Source organism: Nicotiana tabacum, chromosome 16 (assembly GCF_000715075.1).
Source record: "Nicotiana tabacum cultivar K326 chromosome 16, ASM71507v2, whole genome shotgun sequence".
Lineage (NCBI taxonomy): Eukaryota > Viridiplantae > Streptophyta > Magnoliopsida > Solanales > Solanaceae > Nicotiana > Nicotiana tabacum.
The window spans coordinates 46,174,361-46,199,273 of record NC_134095.1 but is presented as its reverse complement, the minus strand read 5'-3'; the positions used below and the strand labels follow the sequence as shown (position 1 = coordinate 46,199,273).

At 39.0% G+C, this 24,913-nt stretch overlaps 1 long non-coding RNA gene and 1 pseudogene across 2 annotated transcripts; one reads left to right on the top strand and one right to left on the bottom strand.

Moving 5' to 3' along the window:
• Positions 1 to 15,327: 15,327 nt before the first annotated feature.
• Positions 15,328 to 20,119, bottom strand: LOC107813722 (putative cellulose synthase A catalytic subunit 6 [UDP-forming]; annotated as a pseudogene).
• Positions 20,120 to 20,840: 721 nt separating this feature from the next.
• LOC142170684 (uncharacterized) lies at positions 20,841 to 23,287 on the top strand. Of its 2 annotated transcripts, none has more exons than XR_012700035.1 (3): positions 20,841 to 20,974; positions 21,616 to 21,797; positions 21,902 to 23,287. It is a non-coding gene; the product is annotated as an uncharacterized LOC142170684 (long non-coding RNA). The 2 variants fall into 2 exon arrangements; XR_012700034.1 differs by having other exon boundaries at positions 20,851 to 20,974; positions 21,588 to 21,797.
• The last annotated feature ends 1,626 nt before the right edge of the window (positions 23,288 to 24,913 follow it).

Genomic DNA, 24,913 nt, shown 5'->3' with positions numbered 1-24,913 from the left:
TAACTGCAACAAATAGCTCAGAGTGCGGACTTCCTTCCCGTAATGGACGACTAGCTTCCTCTAACTGTTCAAAAAAATATTTTGCGTCATCATTAGGAGTTTGTTCAACATTTTCATTGGGCTCACCCCCTAAGTGCATCCCAAAAGCATCTGCAACTATATCATGAATTCTAGAATCACGATTTGTATTCTCCACCGACCTACAACTTTCAATTAATATCCTAAAATTTCAATTTATAAACTAAAAGTTCAATTCATATCCAAAAAGTTCAATTCATAAATTAAAAGTTCAAATCATATCCTAAAATAACAATTTATAAATTACAAGTCCAATTCATAAACTAAAATTCCAATACATAAATTAAAAGTCCAATTTATATCCTAAAAGTTCAATTCATATCCTAAAATTTCAATTTATAAACTAAAAGTTCAATTCATAAATTAAAATTTCAAATCATATCCTAAAATTACAATTTATAAACTACAAGTCCTATTCATAAACTAAAATTTCAATACATATCCTAAAGGTTCAATTCATATCATGAACCCTAGATTCTAACTAAACTATCAAGACAATACAAAGTATAATTCAAATTTAACTAAACTAAATTCAACACTAATTAAAATAATTAGTTAATAAAATTAATTAACAAAACTAATTAAAACAAGACCTAAACTCTAATCCTCAATAAAATACAATATTCAAAGAATTGAAACACTAATTGAAAGAATAAACTATAATATTGAAATATTTGAAACAAAAACTAGAAATAACAAAGATTCAAGGTTATAATTCAAACCTAGGTTTTTTTTAGGTGGAGAAGGAGAGAGAGTGGGGGCGGCAGTACACTGGTGGACGGCGGCAGTCCGGTGATTGTCGGCGACGGCAATGGTGGCACGTGGTGGGGGAATGGGATTTGTGTGAGGGAAATAGAGAAGGGGAAGGGAAGGTGTTGAGAGAGAGTTGGGGAAGTTTTGAGGAAGAAAATAAGAGAAATGGGGGGGGGGAAGGGGGAACCCGCTTTTGACTCTGTTATTAGAAAAAGCGACCAACATTGGTCACTATTTTTGGTCGGTAATTAACTTTTGACCGTTTGACCAAAATAGCGACCAACGTTGGTCGTTATTTCTAAAAACAATTAATTTTTTTTGGTTTTTAAATATTATAAGCTATAAAAAATTATTATTAGCTACAAATATTTATTTTATTTAACTACAATTATTATAAATAATTATAAACTATAAGCATAATCTTTAAAAAATAATAATATATGAACTAGGTAATTACTTCTAATAGATTATAATAGCATCTATGTAAAGGAATTTTTTAAATTATATTTAAGTATATGAGTAATTTCATACACACGCATAAATTATATTGTAATTGATGATCAATCATATACATTAATAAGTACGAATAATTAATGAATTGATAAACCAATATAATATTATTCTATTAATTGATATAATATTATTCATTATTTGTATTATAACATAGCTAATGAATTACATTCATTCATCACTAGGTTATAAGTCGATGAATCAATTTTAACAAATTAATTGATATAAGTCGAGGCGTTTTGTTTTTAATATTCAACGATGCATCTGAGCAGGTTATAAGTCGATGAAACAATTTACTCATAGATATATTTGATGAAAAATTATATATACTAATTAGGATCTTGAAAGTCTATCAATCAATACTAGGAATGGCAATAGCATTGATATTTATTTCTTTAGTTTTGCATTGGTTTAGATAGTGAAAATACACAACTTACTTTTAATATTATTTATTCTTGTAATTAATACTTTTACTTATTAGTCGTACTTATTTTAGCATGATTTAGTACTTTTAGATTATGTTTATTTTTATTATGGCTTATTAATTAGAAATATTTTATTTTATGCGATTTGTTAGGTATTTTAGTATAATCATGCACGACTCATCTTACATTATTTTTGTATTATTTCATTGGGTTACATCTTATATAGTTTTATCTTACTAGAATCTAAGAAATATTAGAGCACAAATTATATATTTTATGCTGTGAAAATTTTGTCGGAAAAAAGCCGAAAACCCCGAGATTGAAAAAACCGACTTTTGTTGGTTTGGTTTGATTTATAGATTTAAAAATCCAAGACAATTTGTTTGGTTTAGCTATTGAAAAACCCAACTCAACCCGACCTATGTACACCCCTACTAACAACTATTGAGAGAAAAATCTCTTATAAACAAGATTCTTTAATGACTACATTGTGGATTTATTGTTGTTGTTGTTGTGAGAAGAAAACGCCAATTTATAGAAGTACAAAACTTCTCTTCCAAGAAAAGGATAAGAAATATGAAGGAAATTTATTCCTTTTAGGAGTCTTTTTAACTTCATTCCGGAAATATAATTCTAATAGACTATAAATTCAGGGCAAAACCCTAACACCCTACACCGACCACCAGACCCTCCCCTTTGCCACCCTCACTACCCCCACCACCCCCACCCCTACACTGGCCACTGCCACCCTAGCCCCTAGACCCGGGCATACCACTCTCCCTCGCCCTTACCCATTTCGTCACCCATCATGTTTGCCTAAATTATGTATTTTTCAAAAATAATTTTTTGATACTTAACAAAACACTAGAAAGTAAATAACATCAAAATCATGTATTTTCTAGGAAAACATTTTCCTTCGTACCTGTTTAACCTTAAAATTGTATAACAATTAAACTTATGATGTGGTTTTGAGGATATGTGATCTCACCTAATACCAATTAATAAATATGAAGATTAGTAATAGAAATTAACAATAAGATAAAGCAGACCAGTGTTTGAATGGAATTCAGCCCTCGAGCTTGAATACTCTCGGATTGATTGGTGCAAGAACAGTTAGAAATATAACCAGCTGATGAACGAGAATATAAACAAAAGAGAAAGTGTTGTATTGCTTTGATCTCGGTGAACAACGTGTCTTACAAATGATTAGAACCCCTTTTATATAGTAGAGGAATTTTACTTAAGGTACAATTCTAAATATGGAAGGAAATTCCATGATTGGCTGAATAACCGGTCTTGACTTGATTCATGTCGAGATTCTCGCCACGATCCTTGGCCGATCCCGGATATCTCGGTTTTCTGTTACTCAACTTAGCTTCGATCTCCATCTTATTTGGTCTCGGTCTTGGTCGACCTCGAGCTTAATTGGTCCCAGGGTCTCGATAACTTAACCTTGCACCATAGATAAAAATCGAGGTCCAAAATTGATCTACCACGTTCTAGCCTTGGTCAGTTGAACAAAAAGGGGCATCCCGATTTTTACCGTATACAGTACCAAACACACCCTTAATGTCAATATTTTCCAGTTTGGTTGATTAGTCATCTGAACTTTATTCACAGTTTGATATAACCTTTATTGATCATCCACTCTAAAGTCTAAACTCCAGTGGTGTTGCACCCTCTTGACAGTCCAATATGCACATCTATATACTCTTAACTGAGCCTTAGCAAATTCTTGGTACTCCTCTTTCAATGCTCCTTTCACTTCCCATTCAGCTACCCATTTCCCTAAAATTTTTACAGTAAACTGCTATAACTTAATCTCCAGTAGTAGGCCTTTCGGATCAGCTACACCTAATATATTCATCTTAATGATCTTCATTCTTGTCCTATGGACCATTTGAAATAGTGACATATATATATATATATATATATATATATATATATATATATATATATATATATATATATATATATATATATTTTTTTTTTTTTGCCTACTGGCTAATATATAAATAAAATCCCATTGATTTACCAACCAAAAAAAGGAGGACCATTTGATGTGGTCACAAAGTTTAGTTGCATATATTGACCTATCTCTATGAAGGTAATTGATGTTTTCTTGGACTGTCAAATAGTCAGAGAAAAGGTTGTAGTAATGCACATCAATGGCTGAACCCACCCTTTAGGCTACTAGCAAGAGGAAAAAGCTCAGAAGCATATCGATTTGAAATCACTATATAAACTGTTGACGAGTGCTTGCGAACCAGCTCTGTAGTATTTGATTAGGTTCTCACCAGGAGATCTCGTGGGTAGCTTGTTTGGCTCAAAAGATATTTGGAATCTTTTTGAACAAATCAATTAAAGAAAGTGAAGGGTAAATCTTAGTTAAACATAATAAATTCCAGATCAATGAGCTAATTGAACAAATAGTACATAAGATGGAATAGAGGTAACCAATCTTATTGAAACTTTCATTGTGACTCCCATTAATCAACGGGGGAGGTTGTTTTACATGTTTTTCTGGAGATTGCTTCATTTCTTTTTATTATGAAGATTGCAGAAGAGAGGAATAAGGAGAGAGGGAGAAGCCCCCCCTTCCCCCAACCGAAGGTTTTCCCTTACTATATATAGTCATGGGACCTTTGATATTTACTTGATCTGACTCTCTCTCACACTATCTGTCTTGGTCGTCCCCTGGACGTTGTTTCTTCTGACTCGACGGATGTCGTGAGTGCGGTATGTAGAATGGACTATGTCATCTTTCGACACCCTGTTGCTTGGACGGGATGCTGGCCAGCTTGACCACAGTAGTCAAATTTTGACCAATACAGTTAGTCCCTCCGTCTGTCGGAGTCCTTCCCTGTTGGGCCAGATAGATGGATCATGATTGCGACAAATCAGAGAGAAATCTGACTACTTATCCCTTGGTTATGATCCTTAGGTTTTGAGTGAGGTGACGACGCTCTTTCAACATCCTTGGACCATTGCGGCAGTTTCAGAATCGAAACGTCGTTTGAATTGAAACGTTATTTCGTGGTTGCCGCCATTATGACACACGTTCTTAGGGAATCGACACGTTTCGTGACCTATCAGATTCGATTGGCGACTCTTGGGTTTCGTGCCTGGGGAATTTATGTCTCTTATAAATAGAAGGAACACATCATTCGATTGACACACTGCTTTACCCTTTGCTTGAAAGAGTTTTGCGAATATACTTTCTTCCTGATACTCCGAATTTTTATTCACCCCCAGTTGACCGAAAACTTTCATCCTTCCTTTCCATTGTCTTTTTGATACACCATCTTGATGAAATGGCTGGTGATTCTTCTCAGCTGATCCCCCTGCCACAATTCCGGCGCCGAAAAATGTTTCTTTGGCTACCGGAGGAGTAGAAGTGGTGGAAGATGAGGAGGTCCTGTCGGTAGCCGAGATCTTGCCTCATCCTGGGAGAGAATGGACCGACTTCTGCAGTCGCGTCGGGGTGGAGCCGGAACCTATCCCCTCTATTATAAAAGAGGAAGACATTGCAGAGTTGAAATCTAGGTGGGGAATCCCCAGTTACGTTGATATACGGCCAGCGGTAGGGAACGACATAGTCCATTTCGACCTCCCTGGGTACTGCATGTTCTATGCCTACCCCTTTCTTATTGGGTACACACTTCCTCTCCCTCTCCTGGTGGTAGATTTCTGTCGTTTTTACGAGGTATGCCCCACCCAACTTTGGTCGTACCTGTACAAGCTGTTCCTTATGTTGCTCAAGTTTGTGAAACTCGTCGGTCGTGAGATCACTTTGGATCACATGCTTAATATCTTTTCCCCTCAACTCATTTGAGGCACAATAATTCATATGCGTCCTCAGAGGGTCGAAGTGTCTAGTGGTGAAAATGGACGACAGGGCCAACCGTCATTTCTACGAGAATTATTTCTATGTTCGGACCGAGAACATTGTGGCGGATCCAATGGGGTTCCTTGAGAAGTAGAACCTTGCGCGTAAGTTTCTTATGTCTTTAGTCGGTGAGATACCCGACCGCTTTCTGTTACAGTACTAAACCCTGTTATGTCTCTATAGCTGAGAAATTGCCCCTCCATCTGTCGAAGGTATTCGCGAGTGGGTGAGTGCCATCCTTCCCCATACGGCGGGGGTTCGCAAATGGTCAGCCTTTTATGAAAAAATTGGACGTAGGCCCCTTACAGGTGTGGTGTCATTTCTGTTTGTTGTTTTCTTCTCTTTTTACTTAGTTTCTTATGTGCGGTTTTGTTGATTCCAGGGAGAGTGCGGAGAGCGAGGGCTCCTCCATTAGCTTTTCGTCAGCCGGCATCGTCTGCTCTCCCTAATACAACACCTACCGTTCGTCCTTCATCGAGGGCTGCTTCAGTTGAGTTTGCGGTTGTGGTTATTCCCGCGGAGGCCACTTCTCAGACCGAGGTCCCGACTCATGTCGCTCGTCTGACGGGTAAATCTCCCCGTGCTGAGGAAGAGGAAGGGCCGTCCAAGAGGTGGAGAGTGGAGTTCGTGGCAACCCCTTCAACTGTGATACACCTGGACGACTCTCCCTTGACAAGAGGATCTGGGGTGGGGATTGATAGCACTCCGCCCATAGAAATGGAGCCAGCCGTCGTATCTGCCCCGTCGATGGAGATTCCTGCCACTGTCGTTGATCAACAACCTAGCGTGACGGGGGGCCAGATGTCTAAGGCCGCCATTGTGGTTTCGAACGTACCTTCGTCCTCCATACCTGGTCGTGCTTCCTCCTCAACTGATGAAAAAGGAAAGGGCGTCGTGGTCGACGATTATGAATCCGAGTCGGACCTCGACCCTAATGATGTTAGGATGTTTGAGGAGGGTATTACCTACTCGGTGGTTCATGCGGGAGGCCCGACCCGTATTCTTGAGATCTCTTTGGATGTTAATCTCCTGGGGGACACGGAGGATTTGGTACAGCAATTCGACATTTTGTGCTCCGCTACCGAGAACGAGGCTCTTCGGAACATTCCTGATAGCGACTTGATGAATGAAGTGGCCGTTATAGACCTGAGGGTATATTTCACTTTTCTTTAATGTTTCTTTTATTTTTCTGGATGGTACTATCTTAACTCTTCTTTTTGTTTTTTAGACGTACATGTTGGAAATTGAGAGTGCCCGTAGGGCTGACATTCGGACGAAGATTTTCCTGAAGGCATTGGAGAAATATCGGTGCTATTGCAATAAGTGTTGAGAGTTGCACGAATGGCTGAGAGGGAATCCCGGTGCTCGATCCCTCCGTGAGGAACTGGAGAAGAAAGACCAGCAGTTTATGGAGACCATTCGCAGAAATAGTGTGCTCGAAGAGCAACTTCGCGCGAAGGACGAAGAGCTTGAGTTGGGCAAGGGGGTAGCCGCAGAGTGTGACTATCTGCATGAGAAACTGAGGTCGATGCAGGTTGAGATGGATCAAAATCTTATCAAGACCGAGGCGATGAGTGCGGAGTGGATGGGAAAGTTGGCCGAATTGGAGAGAAAGGTTGGCGGGTTAGAGAGTATCGAGAGTGCCTGGTCTGCGGATTTGGCAAGGGCGGCGGCCCTGGAGAACACTATCCGCGTCCTCCAGTCTGATCAGGAGTCGGAGAGAGCGACGACCACGTTAATGGAGGCGAGGCTTGAGAAACGTTTTGGATAGATTGGCCGAGAAGCTTCTACCTTAGGAGATCGAGTCGCCGCTCTGGAAGCCGAGAAGGAGCAACTGTTAGCTCAAATTGAGTCCTCATCCGCCGCTGTTCCCCGCCGCTTACACGAGCTTTGGGTTCATACTGAAGCTCAGCGGGATATATACAAGAGTTTGTGGGAGGCGGGCAATGTTACTGAGGCCGCATATGAAGGAGCATGGGAAAAGGCACGAGAGGCTCGTGTCAACTGTGGTTACGACTCTGCGATTCCGGAGGCCGAAGAGGGCGCGGATGATGAGGGAGTGATTCCTGGAGATGGTGGCAATGATGGTGGCGATGATGACACCGAGTGAAAGAATGTTGTCTTTGTCTATTTTCTATTTTTTTATACATTCGTTGTCGGTTGTCGCTGTTCCTTTTTCCTTTTTTCTTTTCTATTATTGGCTTGGGCCGTGTGTAATCTACGACTGTTTACACGCTGACTTTGTATAAAGAATTTTTCGTTGTTATTTTCCTTGTACTTTGTCTTTGTTTTTGCTTTTCATGATTTTGGTGCGAGGTAGATTCCCGTATGGTGAGTCCCGGTTTTTCTTTCCCTTTATATTTTTTGTCGGCCCTTGGCCTTAGGGATATTTTGAATTTTCTCTTTGGCGATGGCTCGTGGCCTTGAGGGTGTAATTTCGAACTTTTGTCGAAATTTCAACCCATCGTTGTTCGGTCAAGGTCGAACTTCTTCTTTTTGGCGAAGGCCCTTGGCCTTAAAGGGTGTTATTTTGAACTTATCGAAATAATAACCCGTCGTCATTCGATCAAGGTCAAACTCTTCTTTTTGGCGAAGGCCATTGGCCTTAAAGGGTGCTATTTCGAACTTATCAAAATGGTAACCCGTCGTCGCTCGATCGAGGTCGAACCCTTCTTTTTGGCGAAGGCCCTTGGCCTTAAAGGGTGCTATTTGAACTCTTCAAAATGGTAACCCATCGTTGCTCGATCGAGGTCGAACCCTTCTTTTTGGCGAAGGCCCTTGGCCTTAAAGGGTGTTATTTAAAAATTATCGAAATAGTAACCCGTCATCATTAGATCGAGGTCGAACTCTTCTTTATGGCGAAAGCCCTTAGCCTTAAAGGGTGTTATTTCGAACTTATCGAAATAGTAACCCATCGTCATTCGATCGAGGTCAAACTCTTCTTTTTGGAGAAGGCCCTTAGCCTTAAAGAGTGTTATCTCGAACTTATCAAAATAGTAACCCGTCGTCGTTCGATTGAGGTCGAACTCTTCTTTTTGGCGAAGGCCCTTGGCCTTAAAGGGTGTTATTTCGAACTTATCAAAATAGTAACCCTTCGTCGTTCGATTGAGGTCGAACTCTTCTTTTTGGCGAAGGCCTTTAACCTTAAAGGGTGTTATTTCGAACTTATCGAAATAGTAGTCCGTCGTTGCTCGATCGAGGTCAAACTCTTCTTTTTGGCGAAGGACCTTGGCTTTAAAGGGTGTTATTTCGATCTTATCGAAATAGTAACCCATCGTCACTCGATCGAGGTCGAACTCTTCTTTTTGGCGAAGGCCCTTAGCCTTAAACGGTGTTATTTGGAACTTATCGAAATTGTAACCTGTCATCGCTCGATCAAGGTCAAACCATTCTTTTTGGCGAAGGCCCTTGGCCTTAAAGGGTGTTATTTTAAACTTATCAAAATAGTAACCCATCATCGTTCGATCGAGGTCGAACTCTTTTTTTTGGCGAAGGCCCTTAGCCTTAAAGGGTGTTATCTCGAACTTATCGAAATAGTAACCCGTCGTCGTTCGATCGAGGTTGAACTCTTCTTTTTGGCGAAGGCCATTGGACTTAAAGGGTGTTATTTCAAACTTATCAAAATAGTAACCCGTCGTCGTTCGGCCGAGATCGAACTCTTCGTTTTGGCGAAGGCCCTTGGCCTTAAAAGGTGTTATTTCGAACTTATCGAAATAGTAACCCGTCGTCGTTCGATCGAGGTCGAACTCTTCTTTTTGGCGAAGGCCCTTGGCCTTAAAGAGTGTTATTTCGAACTTATCGAAATAGTAACTCGTCGTTGTTAGATCAAAGTCGAACTCTTCTTTTTGGCGAAGGCCCTTGGCCTTAAAGGGTGTTATTTCGAACTTATCAAAATAGTAACCCGTCGTCGTTCGATCGAGGTCAAACTCTTCTTTTTGCGGAGGCCCTTGGTTTTAAAGGGTGTTATTTCGAACTTATCGAAATAGTAACCCGTCGTCGTTCGATTGAGGTCGAAATCTTCTTTTTGGCGAAGGCCTTTGGCCTTAAAGGGTGTTATTTCGAACTTATCAAAATAGTAACCCGTCGTCGCTCGATTGAGGTCGAACTCTTATTTTTGACAAAGGCCCTTAGCCTTAAAGGGTGTTATTTCGAACTTATCGAAATGGTAACCCATCGTCGGTCGATCGAGGTCAAACCCTTCTTTTTGGCGAAGGCCTTTGGCCTTAAAGGGTGTTATTTCGAACTTATTGAAATAGTAATCCGTCGTTGCTCGATCGAGGTCAAACTCTTCTTTTTGGCGAAGGACCTTGGCCTTAAAGGGTGTTATTTCGATCTTATCGAAATAGTAACCCATCATCACTCGATCGAGGTCGAACTCTTCTTTTTGGCGAAGGCCCTTAGCCTTAAACGGTGTTATTTTGAACTTATCGAAATTGTAACCTGTCATCGCTCGATCGAGGTCAAACCATTCTTTTTGGCGAAGGCCCTTGGACTTAAAGGGTGTTATTCCAAACTTATCAAAATAGTAACCCGTCATCGTTCGATCGAGGTCGAACTCTTTTTTTTGGCGAAGGCCCTTAGCCTTAAAGGGTGTTATCTCAAACTTATCGAAATAGTAACCCGTCTTTGTTCGATCGAGGTTGAACTCTTCTTTTTGGCGAAGGCCCTTGGCCTTAAAGGGTGTTATTTCGAACTTATAGAAATAGTAACCCGTCGTCGTTCGATCAAGGTCGAACTCTTTTTTTTGGCGAAGGACCTTGGCCTTAAAGGGTGTTATCTTGAACTTATAGAAATAGTAACCCGTCGTCGTTCGATCGAGGTCGAACTCTTCTTTTTGGCGGAGGTCCTTGGCCTTAAAGGGTGTTTTTTCGAACTTATCGAAATAGTAACTCGTCGTCGTTCGATTGAGGTCGAAATTTTCTTTTTGGCGAAGGCCTTTGGACTTAATGGGTGTTATTTCGAACTTATCAAAATAGTAACCCGTCGTCGCTCGATCGAGGTCGAATACATCTTTTTGGCGAAGGACCTTGGCCTTAAAGGGTGTTATTTCGAACTTATCGAAATAGTTACCCATCATCGCTCAATCGAGGTCGAACTCTTGTTTTTGACAAAGGCCTTTAGCCTTAAAGTGTGTTATTTCGAACTTATCGAAATAGTAACCCATCGTCGCTCGATCGAGGTCAAACCCTTCTTTTTGGCAAAGGCCCTTGGCCTTAAAAGGTGTTATTTCGAACTTATCGAAATAGTAACCCGTCGTCATTTGATCGAGGTCGAACTCTTCTTTTTGGCGGAGGCCCTTAGCCTTAAAGGGTGTTATTTCGAACTTATCGAAATGGTAACCCGTCGTCGTTCTATTGAGGTCGAACTCTTCTTTTTGGCGAAGGCCTTTGGCTTTAAAGGGTGTTATTTCGAACTTATCGAAATGGTAAACTGTCGTCGTTCGATTGAGGTCGAACTCTTCTTTTTGGCGAAGGCCTTTAACCTTAAAGGGTGTTATTTCGAACTTATCGAAATAGTAACCCGTCGTCGCTCGATTGAGGCCGAACACTTCTTTTTGGCGAAGGACCTTGGCCTTAAAGGGTGTTATTTCGAACTTATCGAAATAGTTACCCGTCGTCGATCGATCGAGGTCGAACTCTTCTTTTTGGAAAAGGCCCTTAGCCTTAAAGGGTGTTATTTCGAACTTATCGAAATGGTAACCCGTCGTCGCTCGATCGAGGCCAAACCCTTCTTTTTGTCGAAGGCCCTTGGCCTTAAAGGGTGTTTTTTCGAACTTATCAAAATAGTAACCCGTCGTCGTTCGATCGAGGTCGAACTCTTCTTTTTGGCAAAGGCCCTTAGCCTTAAAGGGTGCTATCTCGAACTTATCGAAATAGTAACCCGTCGTCGTTCGATCGAGGTCGAACTCTTCTTTTTGGCGAAGGCCCCTAGCCTTAAAAGGTGTTATTTCGAACTTATCGAAATAGTTACCCGTCGTCGTTCAATCGAGGTCGAACACTTTTTTTGGCGAAGGACCTTAGCCTTAAAGGGTGTTATCTCAAAATTATCGAAATAGTAACCTGTCGACGTTCGATCGAGGTCGAACTCTTCTTTTTGGCGAAGGCCCTTGTCCTTAAAGGGTGTTATTTCGAACTTATAGAAATAGTAACCCATAGTCGTTCGATTGAGATCGAACTCTTCTTTTTGGCGAAGGCCCTTGCCCTTAATGGGTGTTATTTCGAACTTATCAAAATAGTAACCCGTCGTCGCTCGATCGAGGTCGAACTCTTCTTTTTGGCGAAGGCCCTTTGCCTTAAAGGGTGTTATTTCGAACTTATCGAAGTAGTAACCCGTCGTCAGTCCTAGTTTTTGGAGAATCAGGCATCTTCTGGGGGAGTCCTAGTTCGCTTGATATTGTTTGCATCGGAGAGTGTAATATCGGAGAATACAAAACGTTGCTATTTCGCTTATGTTCGTTTTGCGCACATATTGGAGTTTCCCTGTCCGATTCCTACCTTCCGGCCTGGAGGTGTCATCGGCGGGCGATGTTTCGGTTGTCTTTTAGTAGTTTCCCATTCTCTGATTGAGATGTTTCTTTGCTTGCTCGCCCGCGCGGCACTTGTGTTCCTTCTTGAGCATAGAGTAGAAGGTGAGTTAAAATGGCACTTTCCTTACCCCAATCAGATGAATCGATGAATGAGAGTAGGTTTGTAACGTTGCTCATTTTGTTTGGAATTTTGACGGTTGATGGGGCGATGATTCCTAAATTCGGTGGCTGTTTCCAGCTCTCTTTCCCCTCTTATGTTGCGCCTTTGCCCTGCGTGGGTTGGGCTTTTTCTTAGCGCTCTTTTAGGTGGGCAATCGTGTTTCTTGTCTTTGATCTGGAAGAGACTAGGAAATTTCACTAAGAAATTCCCACTGATGGCGCCAATGAATCTGATAGGGCACGAAACATTTCGATTCCCTAGGAATGCGTGTCATAATGGCGGCAACCACGAAACAATGTTTCAATCCAAACGACGTTTCGATTTCGAAACTGCCGCAACGGTCCAAGGATGTTGAAAGAGCGGCATCACCTCACTCAAAACCGAAGGAGCATAACCAAGGGATAAGTAGTCAGATTTCTCTCCAATTTGTCGCAATCATGATCCGTCTGTCTGGCCCGACAGGGGACGACCCCGATAGACGGAGGGACTAACTGTATTGGTCAAAATCTGTCCACTGCGGTCAAGGTGACCAACATCCCGTCCAAGCGACAAGGTGTCAAAAAACGACATGGTCCATTCTACATCCCGCACTCACGACATCCGTCGAGTCAGAAGAAACAACGTCCAAGGGACAACCAAGACAAATAGTGTGAGAGAGAGTCCGACCAAGTAAATAGCAAAGGTCCCATGACTATATATAGTAAGGGAAAACCTTCGGTTGGGGGGGGGAGGGGGTGAGGGCTTCGGGGCTTCTCCCTCTCTCCTTATTCTTCTCTTCTGCAATCTTCATAATAAAAAAAAGAATGAAGCAATCCAGAAAAACATTTAAAACAACCTTCCCCATTAATTAATGGGAGTCACAATGAAAGTTTCAATAAGATTGGTTACCTCTATTCCATCTTAAGTACTATTTGTTCAATTAGTTCATTGATCTGGAATTTATTATGTTTAACTAAGATTTACCCCTTCACTTTCTTTAGTTGATTTGTTCAAAAAGGTTTCAATATCTTTTGAGTCAAACGTAGGTCAAAATCAAAGAAACTTGTATTCTTTGCATACCTAAATGTTCATATATTAAATCATTAAATCAAGTATTGAGAAAGAAATATTCTAGGTGTTAGTACTATACGTAGCTGTTAAAAAGTCCAAACTGAGAGAGCAATATGGCTGCAGCAGATGCTATCTTTAACTCTATTATGAATTGAACAACATAATTCCTGTATTGTGAGTTAGAAAATTTCAACAACAAAAAAATAGTACTCCATGTAAAGAAGCAGAACCAAAAGGGCGCCACAAATTAAATAACTATGCAGACAACCAACAAATGCTGTTGTAAGGAAAAGATAAACATGACACAGAATAAATATAATGTTAACAAGCAAATACGTATGAGGTATGGGCATAGTTTACATCATCATACAAGAAGAAGAGCTGTTTGTTTGTGATACCTAAAAATTGATAAACAGTCTTATTGTTGAGCGCCTGAGCCATATCCTATAAACAGTCTCACACACTTCCGTTGGGTCACCTGCCATTTAATAATCACTAGCTAGTTATCTATATCAAGAGGACAAAGCTAGCCTTAAATGTGGTAACATGGAATATGTAACATGACTCTGGAAGAAGATTACACTTAAACAATATACTGATAAGCAAAAAATTGAACAAGCAGACACATCAGAAGTGAATAATTTATTTTATCAGCACACTACATGCCATCATCTTGATACTAGACCAGAATTTGCTTCTAAATTATCTTAGGAAGTTTCTGCGCTAACAGATCAAGAAAGTAAAGGACCAGAGTAAAAGTTCTGAATTAGAATCTTGAGCAAGCTTAAGCCCATTAGGACAAATCCCAACAAGCAACTTCTCACGTTGAATAAGTGATGCACTTGTTCAGCACACAGTATCCATAACCATGTGTTGCAATATCAATACAATTTTTAGTCGCAACATCAAAAATAAGCTGCAGGTGATTCATTGAACAGACCAGTTTCAGAATAATTAATGAAATACTTAAAAAGCTAAGTGAAACTATAATTCTTGAGGATATATTTTACATATATGAAAACACAAATTGGTGTAAGTGCACAACTACAGCGATCTCCCTAAGATACTTCCTATCAATATAAATATTCTGCTCCCATGAATATTGTTCAACAACAATAAAGGACCACATGTTCTGCTTCAGATATAGCACATCCCATGTGAAAAGAATTAAGTTGAACTGAAAGTAAAGAAGTACATATTTTAACTGAAGATCTGCATAGACACACAGCAGACAACATGTACATGTATTCCTACTCAACCCCATCATGGAAATGTACGTCTTTGCACAATAAAAACTCAAAACCAAATACTAGCCGTGCAGGATAGGAAAACTTAGTCAGATTAGATACTTAGAATATGGAAGCAGAACCAATTGAAATGGAGTACCTAGTACACTACCAATGCATCAAAGCGAGAGTATTATTACTTCTCCGTCTAATATACAAGATCTAGCATGATGTTAATTCCTATGTTGTCAGGCTGACAAACTTTGCTGAGTTTTGCTTCCATTTTCTGCATCTCCATTTATCCTCAAGAACTCAGTGATTTTCTGAGCAGACAATTTATTTATAAACAGAATGAGCTTTGTAACAAATATCTGTTGCTGACATGCAACTGGTGTTTGGTTATGGTCTTATGGATATTTGTCAACTTGTGTATTTCAACTACATGTTGAAGTGTGAACCTTTTAACTTATACCATTTACACTGGAACACACTAAAAGTTACTTGCCTTAACTCAGCCAAACTACCTAAAATTCAGGAAGTGAAAAACAGATGATGAATGACCCTCTAGAGCCATCAAAGTCAGAATGTACAATCAATAATACTGCTATTAGGAAGCATTTGAAAGATAAAGAGAAATTTTAGCTGATATATCATGCATAGGACTAGCCACATTAACACAAATATATATACACATGTTTTTGTCTGTTTTGTGAACCAGATTGCCAAAACATGAGGAAAGAGAGAACAAGAATCTGTAAGGTGTTTTTCTTCTTCTATTTATGACTTTGAACTTGAGTTTCCATACTAGTTACAATCCAATCCACACTCTTCAAGAATTGGACCATCAGATTTTGCCAAAAATGGATCAATCCTTACCCACAAAAGCGAAAATATGGAAGCAACTAAGATTGACCATACAATGATGATTGTAGGAGTTCTATTCTGTCTACCTAAAGTCCTTTCAAGAATGGATAGAGATGAACAATCACCCAAAAAGTAAAAAACAGCTTCCCAAATAATGCCCCCCATGATTCATACCCATTGTTTATAGCATTGGAAATGCCAGCAACAACTCCTATAATGGTTATTATTAGCAATGTGGTTGGTGGAATGAGAAGTGTTGTCCATTTGAATGCATAAAGCTCTGAGAATTCTTCATCATCCCCGGCTTTTGATGTTACTGTGAAGTTTGTATCCACTCCGGCTAATACTTTTAATAAACCTTGGAACACAGCGAATAGATGTGCTGAAACGCCTTCGATCACCCAAAATTGTTCATTCCTCCACCATTCATCTATACCTACTCCACTCCATCTCATTTCAAGAATACTAGTTGCAAATATGCAAATGAAAAGTGTCAAAAACCACAAGCTAGCAGCATTGTTAAGCTGCAAGATTGAACAAGAAAAGAACAGAATTAGATATCTTTTTGAAGAGTTTAGTTTAGTCCAGCTTGATCATGTAGATAATAGGATGTCTTTTCTATGGTTAAAAGATTTTACCTCAGGTGTAATGAATTTTCCTGTGAGCAAGCATACAGAAGGTAGAGTGCAATAAGCGACTAAGGGAAGAGACGTGAATGGATAAATGGTGGCGTTTATGTATGAGAAACGTTCGAGCCAATTGAGACCACCACCATATCCATACCAGAGAGGGCAATGCCTGCTGAGAAAGATTTCAATAGAACCAAGAGCCCATCTAAGGACCTGGTGGAGACGATCTGATAGATTGATCGGTGCTGATCCTTTAAATGCCGGCCTTGTAAGCATGCAATATATGGATCTCCAGCCGTGACAATGCATTTTGAAGCCTGTTAATATATCCTCTGTGACTGAACCATATATCCAGCCAATCTGCATTTTCAAAGCAGTTGGGTAGAACGATCAGTACATTCGAAAGTAGTTTTGATACTTGTAGAAAGCAAGAAACTTGAAGAGATGGACCTGACTTACCTCTTTTCCCCATCCTGTTTTATCTTCATAACAACAGCTTATTACATGAATGGCCTCTTTTACCAGGGAAGCTGGACTAGCACTTCTAAGAGTTCCACCATTTTCTCGCAATGTTGATGCAACAAAAACTGGAGATTGCCCAAATTTCATTTATAACTTGTGATCAGAGATGGGAGATCGATTGTCACCTGCTCAAGCCACGTTGACATAAAAAAATTGAAGGATATCAGTTAAATGGTATCAGCATAGTATGCAGAAGGATATCAGAAATGTGACTTTATCTTGGGTGCCCTCTTGAGAGACCACTAATGCGAGGGAGTCTTCGTCATTTATAAGAGGCTTCACCTCCATTTTAGGCTTCTTACTTTTCTTTTTCCTTCTGGAGCAACAGCTTTTGCAGCAGCAGCACCACTTTAACCAGCAATTGCATGTCCTTGTTGGAGCTTTCTTCTGCTTGGGCGCATCGAGTCCATAAAGCGCCTGGCGTCTGAACACGCATCCAGTTCCAACATATATTGGTCCTTGAATTCCATCCAATCCTTTCATGTTAATCTGATTCATATAAAAGCAATTACACAATCATTCAAGTATATACAAATGTTAAGCAGATCTGTATTTTTTTAATTGTAACAAGTTTGCACTTACATCGAAGAACACTGTGTTCCTATTAGCATATCGATCGTTCTTGTCAATGCCATCAAACCTCTGAGGGAACTGAACGTAGCAAACTCTTTTTCCAAGCGATGGATCCATCATGAAACACATAGCTTCCCTAATGGCTTTGCTGTTGTTGATATAGTGATCACAATCCAAATTCAAGAAATAAGGAGCATTAGTGAGCACAGCAGACACCCTGATCTGTCAAATAGCTTTTAAGCTCATTAACAGAAACACCGTGTATTGACTATAGAGCAGAAGAAAATACCGCAAAAATAGATCTTTATGCAATACAAACCAGAGCGTTCATTGCACCAGCCTTCTTGTGATGGTTGAATCCAGGTCTTTTCTCTCTGGATACATATACTAGTCGAGGTAATTCATTTCCATCTGTATCCAGCCCACCATTTTGGCCAAGGAAGACCTGTAAATGATACACATAAGAAGAAATAACTACAGCTAGATTGAACAAGAAAGAGGTTAAGTAAAATAACCAACATTATATGGTGAATCCAAATTTAAGCACCTGAATCATGCCGGGATGATCTCTAACATAATTCCCTGGCCAAGGAGTCCCATCCTGCATTGTCCACCCATCCTCGGGAACCTTTTGCACCTTAGAAACCAGAGCGTTTATCCGTACTTTAAATTCCTCATAATCTCTCTGCAACATCAGGAAAGCTCAATTCAAAATAAACACCAACCAAAAACCAAAGACAGTATCTTTTAGCTTAAAATCCTGAACAAGATTGGGGACTCATGATTATCATGCCTTCATTGCTCGTCGCTCTTTTATAAATGAAGTCAAAACCTTGTCTTGGAGATAATCCATTTTCTGAGAAAAATATGACTCAGGAGCCCGAGGCTCAATGCTAAATTTCTTGCAGAAAGGAATCCATTTCTTAGCAAACTCGGCTGTTTCTGATAATGCTTCAAAGGTCAACATAGAAGCACCATCATCCGATACATAGCATGACACCTTCTCGATGGGGTAGTCCACCGCCAGAATGGACAGAACCGTGTTTGCTGTCACCAGAGGTGGTTCTTTAAGTGGATCTACTGTACTCACAAATATATCCACTGCAGAAAGTAAAGAAGGTTGGCCTTCTTTTTCATATCTGAAAGACAAAGTTTTGCCAATTTTCAGGTGAAAGAGATGACTATACATCTTTTAGCAAAGAGAAAGAAAACACAATAAGTATAAAAACTGGTTAATAACTGACCTGAGGGACAGCCTGTCAAGGTAAGTCTTCCTGTCAATGGGAAGCCACTTAGGGAATTGATCAAGGATCCATGACACAGCAAACCAAATTTCACAGATTACAGAAACTAGCCACAATCCATAAGTATCATTTACAGGATGAGAGACCCTACAATGAAAGAAAAAGCCAAGAACAACAAGCCGAATCATGATGATCATTCGATATGGGTTGATTTGGCTTGATGGAACTGGCATTTCCCTTGATAATGGTTGTCTTGCTTCAATTCAACCTGATCTTGCAAAAAGTAATGCGAAGATTAGCAAATTTACAATCTTATAAGTGCTTGGATCTCTATCTGTCACAACAAATACATTGAAGAAGCAGCATCATTTTCATAAGCGCATTAAATACTAGTTGCTGCTGCCATATTTTCCAAAAGCAGGTATGCCTATGTTATCTTATTGGGATGATCTTCAGACAAACTAAGACACATGGGATGGCTTCTGCAAAGCTTACACTGATAAGTCAAATTCTTCATCTTCATCCCCGCCTTCGCAAACACTATCTTTCGTCATTTGTTGCTTCTCTTGCTTTTGTTTCCAACTTTCCATCCTCTCCTTCCAAGCTATACTTCCATACCCGTAAGCAGCTAAATCCTTTGAAGGATCCAGAGATCTTGGTTGCACTGCAGAAACTAAATTCAAGAATTCACCATCCATGCAACTAGGTACTCTAACTTTTGATTCAGTGTCTTATTATAGTGTATCACCTGTAGTGTTGGTATCCCGGTAGGAAAGGGCAAGTATCCTTTTGCCACCGAACCCTGCTAATCCCATCAGTACTAGCGCATGTTTTTCTGGGTCGATATCATTATCTACCTGCAACACAATGTGCCTAAAATCTTAGTCTTGTTCATGAATTTATTGACATGATAATGCATATGGATTAGTTTTAAAAATAATTTGTGAATGATGTAATAGTGTTTAACCATTTGACCACTGGTTAGCAAAGGAACTTGTGAAAGTTGGTTTCTTGACTCATGAGAAGGCATGTCTAGCTCAAAGTGCTCAAAACCATAGCACTGAAAATCATGTTTCATGTGATCACTTTCAAAGTTGAACTCATTTTCAACATCATCAATGTCATCTTCTTCCTCATCGCCCTCTACTCTAGGACAGCCTATAAAGAGTTCACGAATCAGAAATATAGGAGTATCTAAATAGCTGAACATTTCAGAGAAAATAAATGATCCATCATTACCTTTTAGACGTTTGAAACGTGTTTTGCACTGAGGACAAACTTGGCTACCTTCTCGGCGCTCATAATCATAACAAGTCCTACAAACTGGAAAAGCACAATCATTGCAAGCTACAAAGGGCTCTCCATCTATTGTTAACCCCACGTCGTCATCACATATTTTGCAAATTTGACTACTCAGCTGCTGCAATGGCCTTGCCTGGTGATCACCATAATTCAAGTTCATTAACCATAATTACAAACATAACACTGAAACTAAAACTACAGAAATGACTTGGTCAAGTAGACAACTTACAGAAAATTCACCATCTCGACGAATAACAACTATTTCATTCCGGTTGTGAGAGCCAGCAACTAGACCAGCACTCACCTCCATGGGCAAAAAGCCTTGGCCTCAAAGGATATTCCAGATTAGACTCAAAATTCAATCTTGATGCAGATGTTAGCTCAGATGGATATATGCATATATCAGATAAGATATTTATCAAATAAGCCAAATTGAATAGAAAGCAGTTTCTAGTTGATCCTACTTCTCCTTTTTGTTTTTCTACCTTTGTTTTCAGCTTGTGGGACTACCTCTGCTCTCTTCTAAGAATGCGAACAAAAGCCCCACATTGATAGTTGAAAAGATTGAGAAGCTACATATAAAGTGTAGTGAATCCTAACAAACTGGTATCAAAGTCAATGGTTCTACAAACTTAGTTCGACGGGGAAACACTAGATCGTGGTAGAGGTTTTTTGAGCGGACTTGGCCTAAAGCGCAACACTTTCAGTAAAGGTGAAAAAGAACCGTGTATAACTAACTATTTATCAAATGAAGGTGTCAGTATATTGTACTTTAGTAATTTTGCTGTCCAGTTACTAGTTTCATCAAACAACAAATTGAGGTTTACCAAACTTAATGCCGACGGCAGCAGTATGCTTAAATCATTTTACAAAGATATTACTGGGGTGGCAGAGTCAATTTTTGTACTATGAAAAAAGAGACAAAATTTAGGAAGATGGAAAATTAACTACTTGTAAAGACAAAGGTCATGTCGTTATTTCCAGCTGTTTTGTGCCGCTCTTCACGTCTCTCTCGCTCTCTTTCTCTGTTTGAATTCTTCTCTTTACATTGTCCTTGTTATCATCGAAACATTCTTGTGTTATTTTTGGCATTATTAAGGTATAGTTGTTCTTCCTTGGCACAAGGGACACTTCACTTTACATCATCTGCTCCACCAAAATCGTCACTAGGCCTGTTTTTTTCTCATTTTGGTTGCTTTGCACCGCCTGATCCAGTTCTGTGTGTAAGTGCTTCTCGTCGTCCATAATCGTACATTAACTTTGTGAGTTGACATGATCAGTGAGTTTTCGTTATTTTCTATGTACATAGTCTTTGTGTTCAGGAGTGAGTCTTGGACCAACGGTAAAATGACCTATAGGTCAAGGTTTCGAGTTTGCATTAGGGTAGGCTGCCTATATCACACCCTCTTGGGATGCAACCCTTTCTCGGACCTATGTGATCTTCATGCACTGGATTGCCCTTTATAGTCTTGGTGTTTGATATTGATACTTCATATTGCTTATGAATAATATGGAATTATTGAGGGAATGAATTATTTTGCCTTAGACCCAAAACGTTTGAAGCACAGAAAGCGGATTCAACAGGCTAAAGAGTGAGCCTGAAGCAAAAAAGAGAGCATTCAATCTAAAACCTTAAGTCAATAATGTGACCCTTTGAATTTCTTAGACCACTAAGGGACGCGTATTCTCACGGTACTTAGAATTGAATTAGGGCTACTTGCAGTAATTAGTGTGAACATGATCTTGATTATATGTTTAGGGCTTCCTAGCTAACTTTTGTTCTTTAATTGTTCTCCAATTATATATTTTTAAATTTGTCTTTCTGGTATAATGCAGCTTTTTGTTGAACGATCGAGCTCTTTAGTTCTTGCAGGGAGCTTCTTTTATCTTGTAAAAGTTCCAGCGGAGCATATTTCGCAGCTTAGGAAATGGAAGGTCACCATTTGTCAAGTCCAAGAACTAGTGCAACTGAGGTCACAATAGTGTTTGAGAAAATGGATTGTTGCATTACATCACTTCACAAAGCAGTTTGGTCTTTGGTGTGAGGTATTTGCCTACGCAATATGACTTGTTAGTGACAGTCTTAAATGTTTATGCTGCTTTTGCTCAACTTTCTGTTTCATTACCTCTTTTTAGTGTAATTATTGCAGCTGTGTTGTGGAATAGAGTTTAATCCAATCATATACATATGTTAGACTCCTGAGTCCAATGGGGTGGATCTAATAGCAGGATGCGAAGATGGCGGGGGCCGGGGTTAACTAAATAACAGTTGGTGCTGAACTACTATACATCCGATCTGATCCATTCTTGCCGTGCCAAACTACTTGCAACAGGGAAATTCTCAGGCTTTCATAATTAAGGATGATCTCCTGTCCGTCTTTTCTTTTCCTGAATTCACTTTTCAGAATATGAATATCATTTGAGTATGCCATATTAAGTTTAAGGAGAATGCTTGTCATAGAGTGATATTTTGAAATAGTTCATAAGACTGAATCAAGTATTTGAAGAGTAATACCTACATTGATATGATTTGTCAATTTACTTGACAAGTTACCATGCATTTTTTTCTCTTTTTGGCATTGTAGGTCCAAGATTTGAGATAGGCGTTATGCCTTTTGCTGTTCCTCGTTCTGCTTCTTATGTAAGAACGGAGTATGATATAGCAATATTTTAGTTCCACTTTGCTGCATGTGTTCTTCCATCAACAGGTTTTATAAATACAAGACTCTAGTGTCGCTCAAATTCCATTCACTGTGTACCTCCCACCTTATTGTACATTACGAGTCTAGCTTCCATAGTTTACTTTGGTTCAAACTCCACGCGAAATATGTTCTATTTGTCTTGCTTTGCGTAGCGCCAACTCAAATAGCAGCTTGCTGAATAATTGACTTGTACTGATCATAGTTGATCCAGATAGTCTTTTTATCAGGTAAACGGTGTCCATCTATTGTTCGTTTCTGCTATCCAAGATGCTTATGTAATAACACCCCTTGTAGCACCCATAAGAGACCCATAGGCAGAGTTTTGCAGGCTGCTGGAATCAAAATGAAGGTTGAAGGACCATGCGATTCATTAAGGGGCAATAGCGGCTTCCGGACCAAGCAACAGATGGACGGGCCAGGCCAGGCCTGAATATAGACAGGACCAGACTCTTCTTTGTTTGAGCGACAACCAGTTATGCAGACCGAAGATCTCACTTGTCATGGACAAGTACACAGATATCCTCGTGGGACCTCCAATCAATAAGGTAAAAAAAGTAGTTATGGCTTGTGCTGTAATGCACAAAAGCCCTTCATCCCACCAAAACGTAAACAACCTAACGTGCTCGCTTGTGACACATAGGCTTGCAGTGTTTCCATGTCTATGAGTAGGGAATGGTGAATGCAGGAAAATAATCCTTCAGGTTGAGTGTATGTTGCTACCAAACTTTCTTATTCAAACAATTGCTACTAGCTAGTGTTGACTTTCCTCTGTAGTAAAATTGGAAACTGTACTGCAACTTGGAGCTAAGCATTATAATTGAATTTAAAGTGACTTCCACCTTTTCAAAATTTGAGACGGCATTCTTCAAGATCTTACATCAATTGAAATTAAATACTTGAAGGTAAATTTAAAAAAAAAAAAAAAAAGGGGGAGGGGGGCCTAAAGTTAACAACCTGGGATTATATTGGTTGTGACTTGGAAAACGTATTTGCTTAGTTAGAAATATCATGAATTGAATACAAAATCAATCTCCATGATAATAAAGCATTTGCTGAGGAACTGCTGAAAAGTAACCTTCAGTTGGTCATTTAAGTTTACCGCCCAGAATTCCCATATTAAATTTAAGGTAGAATAGTTGGGATCCTCCTCAACTTGGCAACTTTTGTTTAGTTCCCTCAAATTTCACGTGATCTTTAAATTCCCCATGAACTTAACAATTTCATAGCCCCGACCCTCCGGACGCTGACAATACATTGGAGTGTGATACACGCACTGTGAAAATTTTCTTGCTCATGTGGCATTTTTTTACAATAAAATATATATTTTTATCTTTTTAAGTCCACCAACTATTTAAATTATTTATTTCATGCCAAAATCTGTATAAAACAACTTGAAACAAAGTTATTTTGACTATAATTTTTTATTTGACAAAAGATAATAATATTTTAATCAAGTTACTTTTACATATTTGGTTAGGAAAAAAAGAAATATACAAGTAGAACATATTATTATTGCATTTTAAAAAAAAACATTGTTGGAACTCCATATATGAACTAAATAAATATTCTAGCTAAAAATATTAAAATTCCGACCAAATATTTGCGAATTTGGCTCGAAAAAAGAAAAATATATAGTTTAAATAAATAGCATTGGGTGAAAACAAAAATAAAAATACACGATATTTTTTTCTTTATAGAAAACACACCATTTGAACTTCATTACTTTGGTTAGATCTTCTTCTTTTTTTTTGGCTAAAATAAATAGAATTTCAACTAACTTTTATAGATTTGGATCGGAAAAAAAGATAAGAAATAGTACATAGTTATCAACATATATTCATTATATCTTTAAAAATACAATTGGGATAAAATATGCAATATATATTAAGAAGACACAACGAGAAATACAATTGGAATAAATAAATAATTATATTTGATAATGTGACAATTAATATTTGAAAAATACCCCACTTGGCTTGGAAGTTGATTATTCTATTTTTCTTCCCTCCCACACTCCCAAAAAGAGTGTATTCACGCTCTTTGACACATCAGTATCTAGAGGGGTCACGACTATCAAATTTTCAAGTTCAGGGGGTATTAAAGACCACGTGAAGTTTAAGGGGGAACTAGACAAAAGTTGCCAAGATTAGGGTAGTCCAGAACATTTTTGCTAAAATTTAATTCTTCTTGCTCAAGTAAAATAAAAGAAAAGAGAGTTTCTTGTACTCTCTAATATTGTCGGGGTGGTAAATGAGGGGAGGTTAATTGAGTTTCTCATAGGTAAATTCTTATTTTTCAACCTTTCATACACAATAATCGCCCCTGGAATGGTATAAGGTCTTATGCCTCATTCGACATATTAGCAGAGGCAAATCTAAAATTTAGATTTAGTGGATAAAGATGTGATATATTAAATTACATTTTTAAAACATTTTATACATTAATCTCTTATTTCTTAAA